Below are 9,450 nucleotides of genomic sequence, written 5' to 3' on the forward strand. Positions count from 1 at the left end.
GCAAGGAACTTCGTCTCCATGTCATCCCAGCTGTTCACGCTTCCTGGCTTGAGGCGACGATACCAATCGAAGGCAGCTCCGCGAAGAGTGCCGACGAATGACCGCACCATCAGAGGCTCGTTCCCAGAGATAGCACCCAGGTGCGATTTGAAATAAATCAAATGCTGGGTGGGGGAACCCCTTCCATCGAACGGCGTGAAGTTGATTAGACTAAACTTCGCCGGATAGGGGATTGATTCCCATTCCCTCGGGTATGGACAAGGAATGCCCGTTTTCTTTACCTCTTGAGCAGACAGCAACGTATTGATTTTACTCTCGAGGCTTTTGATCTTCAAGTCTTCACTTGTATCCCCGTTGGCATCCTCACTACCACCCCCTGCATTGATGGGAGGGTTATTGGCATTGTGAGCTTCATCCCCATCCGCGTGCTCCTTTTCCTGAGCAACCTGGTTACGGTGGCTTGGTTCACCTTGTTGGTTCCTGAATGCTTGGATTTGCTGTTCATGCATCTCTCTCATCTGCTGCATGGCCGTCTCCATCTCGAATTTAAAACTTTCTTTCTGCTTAGCCAAAGCGTCTTCAAGCATTTTGGCCATTTCTTCCGCGCCTATCATGAATGACTCGCGGGGTTGTCCTTCGCTGGACACTGTATTGTCCGATGCGACAGCAGAGCAGGAATCCGATTCTTCATCTTCCGAAGGCAATCTTATCCGAACCCTACCATAAGTTCCTCGTGCGATGGCTCCGGACTGCAGACGGGTTACACGCCGGGACGCTTCCAGAAACGATTTGAGATCAATCTGTGTCGATGTCTCTTTGCTGGTCATGTTGGCGGTGACCTTCGGAAATTCTCCATCCTTAACCACTGTTCTTCTTTGCCGGAAGCGCCTATGCCTTGGTTTTGGCGTTTCGGTGCCGAGCCTTTCGAACACTGAAATTCTCTCGGGGACTCCCTTGATGCAGTTGCATTGAGACAGTACTACCCGAATGAGCTTGGCACATGGGCACTGAGTTTCGAGCCCTTGAGGGCTTCTTTTTCTTGTTTTGTTCGTACCCCCAGCACGATAGTACAACTCGTCCATTTGATCGGAGTAACCTATCGCGTGTTGGCATGATTTCCCAGGTATAACGTTATCATCCTCGGATGACAACGTTTCCTTCTGAGAGCAAACTGCCTTATTTGGACTTCCGAGAGTCACTCGCCTCGAAACACGCCTTTGTAGACATGAATTCTCAGCGGGCTCCCGAACTTCGATGCGCAAGGTAGTGCGCTTGGGTGCCGTAAACTCTTTGTCATGTTGAGGGTTGTGTCGACCCCCAGCATGTTGATTAGTTCGGAGCCTCTTCATCGGGCCCGAGCGTTCATGGACTTCGTTGCGCTCGTCGGGAATTGGACCGAGGCGCTCCAAGATTGACCTCCTTCCTCGGGATGGTTCGGGAGGTTGAACTCGTTTTGAAGGCTGTAAAGGTCGATCCTCGGCCTGACTCACCACTTTGGACTTTGGCCTCCATATTTTGTGAGTTAGTGGTGATTTCTTGGCTACTCCATTCTGCCACCTTCTACGGGCTTCTTGAACTTGAGCTCGTGCTTGTGCTGAGAGTGCGCGGCGCTTCTGAATGCGATCCTCCAGCGTTGAACGGTTCCGTTTGACACGGATCCATTCGTTCGTTGGTGGCTTGGAGGAGTTGCCATTCATTGGTTGTTGAGGTCGTTCGCCTCTTCTGTTCTTCAGATCCGTGTTGTAACGGATCCCGTCCACAGATTCCATTGCCTTTGCGATTTGTTTCGCAAGGCGCTGACGTTGCCTTTGGCGGGCTCTCTTTGAGAGAGTCACTACGCCCTCGGCAACGGAAGATTCGGCCAGAGCAGATCTGACCTGGTTGGAAGGAGAGATCTCACCCGATGCAGCTTCGGCATCAAACGGGGCGAGATCTTCGTTGGCAGCTTCAACTTCTTCGTACCAACGAAGTTTTCTCTTGGAAGAGAGCTTTGGAGACTTGGACTTGCGAGGGGAGGTGGATTCGGACGAGGATGACAGATACTCCTCGAACTTTTGTTGGTCGAATTCGTACTCGACCTCCTCCTCGACCGGGATCGGGATCCGCGGCTGCGACGCGACAGCTTCGGCAGTAAAGCTGTTGGCTCCCACTGTGGTCGCCAGATTGTTCGCGGGAAAAATCGTAGCTTTCTTCATTGTTGATATCATTGCTATCTCAGTTAACAACTTTATGCGTTACAAAGATCCGGTCTTTTTATAAGATCCGGTTACAATGAAAAATCAAAGAAAACAAAGTAAAGATTACAATTTTCCTTATTTGTCGAACTAATCGCGAGCTCCTGTTTTGCGGTCGCTCGCTTTGGTGGGTTCTTTGCCTGCGCCGGGGTTATTTGCCGTGGACCACCGCGTGATCTCGATCCGGTCGGATCTACACGATATGACGGGTAATATTCCACCAAGGGAATAATAGCCGGGAGGGATTGTTTCACCAAGGAAACAACCGCTCGAATCTCGGGATCTAAGAACCAAGCTTAGATCCGGAGTGTGATCGTGTAGATCTCAAATCCAATCCTCTCGAACTCCTGCCTTATTTGGCGTTGGTGATCGCCGAGCACCGGATCTGAAAGTCCAAGTCTCCAAGCCTTCAAAGTTGTGATCTTTTTTAGATCTGAGTCTTCAATCCAGCAGGGCTTCGCCTCTCTCCAAAATTTCCAACCTCTGAAACAAATGAGCACAAGGCCTATTTATAGGCACTCAGAACTGTGCATTTGCACAGTTCTGAGCCTAGCCACCCATGGGTGGCTCGGCCTTGGCCGAGCCACCTCAGGGTGGCTCGGCCTTGGCCGAGCCACCCTGGGGTGGCTCGGCTTTGGCCGAGCCACCTCAGGGTGGCTCGGCCTTGGCCGAGCCACCCTGGGGTGGCTCGGCCACCGAGCCACCTCAGGGTGGCTCGGCTTGGGCCGAGCCACCCTGGGGTGGTTCGGTTTCGGCCGAGTCCCCGGGTGTTTGTCCGTTTCGTCCTTTGTTTCCGGTTCTGGTTCTCTTGTGTGGTTGATTGACTTGGCAACGACTTGTTGACTTGATTCCAGATATGGCAGTGAGTCGGGTTCCTGATATGGCAGTAAACCAACTTCTGAATTTGAGTCCGGAATTGATGTTGATTTGATCGTGATTCATCCGAGTTCGCTCTTGTTTAGATGACTCGGTGATTCACCTAAACATTGGTTTGATTCCGCGTGCGAGTGGATGCATTCCAATGCTTGGGTGCGATTTGTCGCCTCGTTAACCTGCTCCGTTGCGTATAGCTTGGCTTCAGCGTTGGCGAGCTAACGGTCTTGTTTGGATACGTCGCCCGGTGGTCCGTTTGTTAAATCGGCGTCGAGCTGTGCTAAGGGACCTATAGGCAATTTTATACGCCTACAGATACCCCCTCCAAAGTATTTCAGTCTCATTCTTTTATAGAAGAGTCTGGAATACTTTGGATGTGATTGTCCCAACCTTCAGTCGGTGTAACGGGACTCTGGAATGACTTCTGTTCTGGATTCCTTCAATTCCTTCAGGCTATTCAGTGCTTTGTAGAATGCCTGTAGGGGTTCCGGTGCTGCATTTATTGTCTGACCGTTGTTGGAATTTGAACTTGAAGTCGATTCTTGATTTCTTGACTTTTTGGCTCGAGTTTGCTGCTTCAACACAGAACTTATCATCGATTGACTGCGTTGAATCTTCATCTATAACGCGTTGTCTGGCGTTTGAGCTTCATTGCGACGCGTTGTCCGGCGTCCAGGCTTCATTATGATGCACTGTTCGGCATTTGACACAGTTTATACTCGTACGTCTGCTGGAGTACACACGGTTTAAGCTCTTAAGGAATTGGAGCATGGATCTTATCCCAAGGTCGTTGGATGCTCGAGTCACGAGACCAACTCATAAAGTTGATGCGTCAATGACTCGCATATTTATAGGATTTTTGGCAAATCCTCAGCCATCAACGGGTTTGATGCGCCTTTACCGACTACCGTTTGAGTCGGGCTAGCATGCGGATTGTTTTAAGTCCGTTCCGCATGTGACGTTATGCTAAAAGAGTTAACTCTTTTAGTGCTACGATATTGAATACGTAGACTTCGTCTTTCTCCTGTGAAAAGACTAAACAGCAACGTGTATCAGACGTTGACTTAGGATTTTTGGCAAATCCTCAGCCCTCAACGGATTTGTCATGCTTTTACCGATTACCGTTTGAATCGGGCTTACATGCGGATTGTCTTAAGTCCGTTCCGCATGTGACGTTGTGCTAAAGGAATGAACTCCCTTAGACTTGATGCTACGACTTCGAATACGTAGACTTCGTCTTTCTCACGGGAATAGACTACCCGGCGACGCGTGTTAGGCGCTGACTTTAGGATTTTTGGCTAACCCCAAGCCTTTAACGGATTTGATTAACCTTTACCGACTACCGTTTGAGTCGGGCTAGCATGCGAATTGTCTAAATCCGTTCCGCATGTAACGTTGTGCTTAGAGACTGAATCCTCTAAGACTTGTTGCTATGACTTTGAATACATAGACTTCGCCGTTGTCATGGGAATAGGCTACCCAGCAACGTGTATTAAACGTTGACTTATCCCTCCTTAGGCTTCGGGATAAAATACCCCAGAATCGAACTCTGGTGTCTTTTTCTACGGGGAAAGACTAAACCGGCGACGCGTGTTAGGCGTCGGCATATCCTTTCTTAGGATTCAGGATGAAATTCCCCATGCGTGTAAGGCATGGATTTTGGTGTTATTAATAACAACCTGTCACAATGTTGAATATGTGAACGGGTGTTCTTTTTAAACGGTTAAGAACTGACCGGCAGCGCGTGTCAGGCGCAGACTTATCCTTGCTTAGGTTTCAGGATAGAATACCCCAGAATCGAACTCTGGTGTCTTTTTGTGCAGAAAAAAGACTAAACCGGCAGCGCGTGTTAGGCGCAGACTTATCCCTGCTTAGGATTCGGGATAAACTTCCTAGGATGAATCCTGAATTCTTCGAAAAGGATTGGTATGGGGAAGGAAGAATTTTATATTCTATTCCCCGAACAAAGAAGGAAAGGAGACTCGAGGTGGGATCTCCACCCCCAGAATCCGGAAAGGTGAAACTAAGAGTGGGATCTCCACTCCGAGAATCAAAAAGATTCGGATAACCCTAACTGTCGGAAGGTTTGATTATCGAACTAAAGATGAATTTCTCGTTTATCGAGAATGAATCGTGGTTTTGGTCCTAACTGTAGGAAGGTTTGACCAAGTGGGAGGTTTGAGGTGACCCTAACTGTAGGAAGGTTTGATCACTCGATTTGAAAGTGGACCTCTCGTTCATTGGAGGAATCGAGAGGGGTTTTTGGTTTTGGTCCTAACTGTAGAAAGGTTTGACCGAATGGAAGGTTTAAGACGATCCTAACTGTAGGAAGGTTTGATCGCTTGATTTGTGGACCTCTCGTTCATTGGGAGAATCGAGAGGGGATTTTGACTGTGGTCCTAACTGTAAGAAGGTTTGACCAATCAGGAACTTTACGTCCAGACTCTAACAGAGAGAGTGTTGAGTGCACAGACACAGTGAGAACTTGAATGGGAGTCCTTATTCATTACATTGCTGTGGTTTTGGGAACTTCCCGTTACATAAATCGTCCACCCCCAGTTTCCTCTGCGGAACTGGTTCGGACATTATTATCAGTTAACTAACCGGGTTATCCTTAAGAATATTAGCTTAATATTCTCCAGGAACTTCCCGTCAAAAGTGGGGAAACAGTTTAGACTCATATACCTATTGGAGTATCAGGGAGTAGTTTAACCTCTTATACCGGTCGGAGGATTGAGAAACAGTTTATACTCGTATACTCTTTGGAGTGTCAGGAAGCAGTTTATACTCTTATACCGGTCGGAGTTTTGCCGTTTTTATTTGGCTTACCTTAGCGTTATAACGCCGGCTTCGACCAAGGTCTGAATGCTATTCCTGAGAGCAAAGCAATCCTTGGTGGGATGAACAACCCTTCTGTGGTATGCACAGTACTTTGGGTCCGTAGTGTTATCAGCTTCCTCCTGATTCGTGATAGGTGGTAGCTTGATCTTGTTGCCTTCGAGGAGCGATTCGAAGATGGTTGGAACGTCTTCGTCCTTGAAGGAATACTCTCTCTGGAGTCTCGGACCCGAAGTCTTCTGCTGCCTTCGGGATTGCTGTTGTGACGCTTGATTAGCACCACCAGCAGCTGCAGGTGCTTTGCCCTTACCACGGGAAGCGAAGTTTGAGTCCAGCAGATTAACCGTCGGTTGGTTCCTTTCGGCCTTCTTCCTTTTAAGGAAGCGTTCGGCTTGTTCACCGCGCACCTTCAGATCCTTCCAAGTGTCAGACGGTGCTGTCCCCATTGCCTCCAATACGTCCAATGCGAGGTTGTTGTGGCAAGTCTGGAGAATGAATTCCTCGGTGATCGGGTCCCGGCAATTCATCGCCTTGTTCCGGAACCTTTTGACGAAGGTGTCGACTAACTCCCCGTCTTTTTGTTTCTCGTCGAGCAACGATCCGATAGAGATCTCGGTGTCGTCGTCGAAGAAATTTGCAAGGAACTTCGTCTCCATGTCATCCCAGCTGTTCACGCTTCCTGGCTTGAGGCGACGATACCAATCGAAGGCAGCTCCGCGAAGAGTGCCGACGAATGACCGCACCATCAGAGGCTCGTTCCCAGAGATAGCACCCAGGTGCGATTTGAAATAAATCAAATGCTGGGTGGGGGAACCCCTTCCATCGAACGGCGTGAAGTTGATTAGACTAAACTTCGCCGGATAGGGGATTGATTCCCATTCCCTCGGGTATGGACAAGGAATGCCCGTTTTCTTTACCTCTTGAGCAGACAGCAACGTATTGATTTTACTCTCGAGGCTTTTGATCTTCAAGTCTTCACTTGTATCCCCGTTGGCATCCTCACTACCACCCCCTGCATTGATGGGAGGGTTATTGGCATTGTGAGCTTCATCCCCATCCGCGTGCTCCTTTTCCTGAGCAACCTGGTTACGGTGGCTTGGTTCACCTTGTTGGTTCCTGAATGCTTGGATTTGCTGTTCATGCATCTCTCTCATCTGCTGCATGGCCGTCTCCATCTCGAATTTAAAACTTTCTTTCTGCTTAGCCAAAGCGTCTTCAAGCATTTTGGCCATTTCTTCCGCGCCTATCATGAATGACTCGCGGGGTTGTCCTTCGCTGGACACTGTATTGTCCGATGCGACAGCAGAGCAGGAATCCGATTCTTCATCTTCCGAAGGCAATCTTATCCGAACCCTACCATAAGTTCCTCGTGCGATGGCTCCGGACTGCAGACGGGTTACACGCCGGGACGCTTCCAGAAACGATTTGAGATCAATCTGTGTCGATGTCTCTTTGCTGGTCATGTTGGCGGGTGGCCGAGCCACCTATAGGTGGCTCGGTGGCCGCCGAGCCACTTGTGGCCGGCCACCCTGTGCCCAAGGCACAGTGAGGGTAGCCTATAAATAGGCCACCCCCTTGTTCATTTGAGAGGGTTGGAAATTTTGGAGAGAGGCGAAGCCCTGCTGGATTGGAGACTCAGAACTTAACAAGATTCAAGCTTTGGGACTTCGAGGACTTGCACATCCAGATCTGGTGCTCGACGATCATCAACGCCAAATAAGGCAGGAGTTCGAGAGGACCGGATCTCAGATCTACGTTGCTACACTCCGGATCTAAGCTTGGTCTTAGATCCCGAGACTTGGACGATTGTTTCCTTGGTGAAACAATCCTCCCCGGCTATTATTTCCTTGGTGAAATAATACCCGTTGTACTGCGTAGATCCGACCGGATCTAGATCGCGCGGTGGTCCACGGCAAACAACCCCGGCGCAGGCAAAGAACCCACAAAAGCGAGCGACCGCAAAACAGGAGCTCGCGATTCGTTCGACACAAAAGGAGAAAAGTTGTAATCTTTGTTTATTTTTATTTGATTTTCGTTGTAACCGGATCTTATAAAAAGACCGGATCTTTTGTAACTCAAAAAGTTGTAACTCAAGATGACAATGGAATCAATAACAAAGAAACCTACGATTTTCCCCGCGAACAATCTGGCGACCACAGTGGGTTCAAAGCATAACCGACCCTTGTATTTCACCAGGCACATTGGCTCCAGCGTTGTCAACCGGATCCTAGTCGATCCGGGTTCCGCTGTTAGCATCATGCCACTCCGATTGATGTACAATCTCGTCTACCTCCCCTCGCAAGTCCAAGAAGTCCAAGTTCTCCTCCAGGAGAAAGGTTCGTTGGTATGAAGAAGTCGAAGCCACCAACGAAGATCTCGCCCCGTTTGATGCCAAAGTCGCATCGGGTGAGATTCCTCCAGTTTCCAACCAAGTCAGATCTGCTCTGGCCAACTCTTCAGCCGCATGGGGCGTGGTGACTCTCTCGAAGAGAGCCCACCAAAGGCAACGTCAACGCCTTGCGAAACGATTCGCAAAGGCCATGGAGTCCGTTGACGGGATCCGCTACAACACGGATCTGAAGAACAAAAGAGGCAAACAGCCTCAACAACAGATGAACGGCACCTCTTCCAAGCCGCCAACAATGGAATGGGTCCGTGTCAAACGGAATCGTTCGACGCTGGAAGAACGAATCCGCAAACACCGCGCACTATCAGCGCAGGCACAGGCTCAAGCCGAAGAAGCCCGTAGAAAGTTGCAGAAAGAGGTGGTCAAGAAGCCGCCATCAACCCGCCAAGTCTGGAGACCAAAGTCTGAAGCGGCAATTCGGGCTAAGGAGCAATCTTTACAGCCTCTAACCAAAATTCAACCTCCGGCGAACCAAGCTAAGTCGCTGAGAATTCCCATAGCTACTCCGGGAGATCATGCAGAATCCTCCCGAAAGAGAAAGCCAGTCTTGGAGCGCCTCGGTCCAATTCATGACGAGAGAGGCAAAGCTCCAGTTCACGAGCGTTTGGGCCCGATGAAGAAGCCCAGAACGACTCAACACGCTAGGGGTCGCAGTCACCTCCAGTATAACAAAGAACTCAAGGCAGCTGCGCTCACCAACTTGCGCATCGAAGTCCAAGAGCACGCTGAAGACTCGCGCCCACAAAGGCACGTTTCGAGGCGTGTAACTTTTGAAAACCCAAAGAAGGCAATCCAACCTCAGATGGAAACATTATCATCTGATAGTGATAGTGTTATACCTGAGAAGTCGTGCCCGCACACGATAGGTTACTCCGACTGTCAAAATGACGAGTTGTACTATCGTGCTGGGGGTACGAATAGAACCAGGAAGAGGAGTCCCCGAGAACAGGAAACTCAATGCCCCTGTTCCAAACTCATTCGGGCGGTATTGTCTGAATGCAACTGCATTAAGGGCAGGGGGTGGTAATGAGAATGCCAATGAAGACACAGGCGAAAGTCTGAAGATCAAAAACCTCGAGAACAAGATCAATACGTTGA

Source organism: Asparagus officinalis, chromosome 3 (genome assembly GCF_001876935.1).
Source record: "Asparagus officinalis chromosome 3, Aspof.V1, whole genome shotgun sequence".
NCBI lineage: Eukaryota > Viridiplantae > Streptophyta > Magnoliopsida > Asparagales > Asparagaceae > Asparagus > Asparagus officinalis.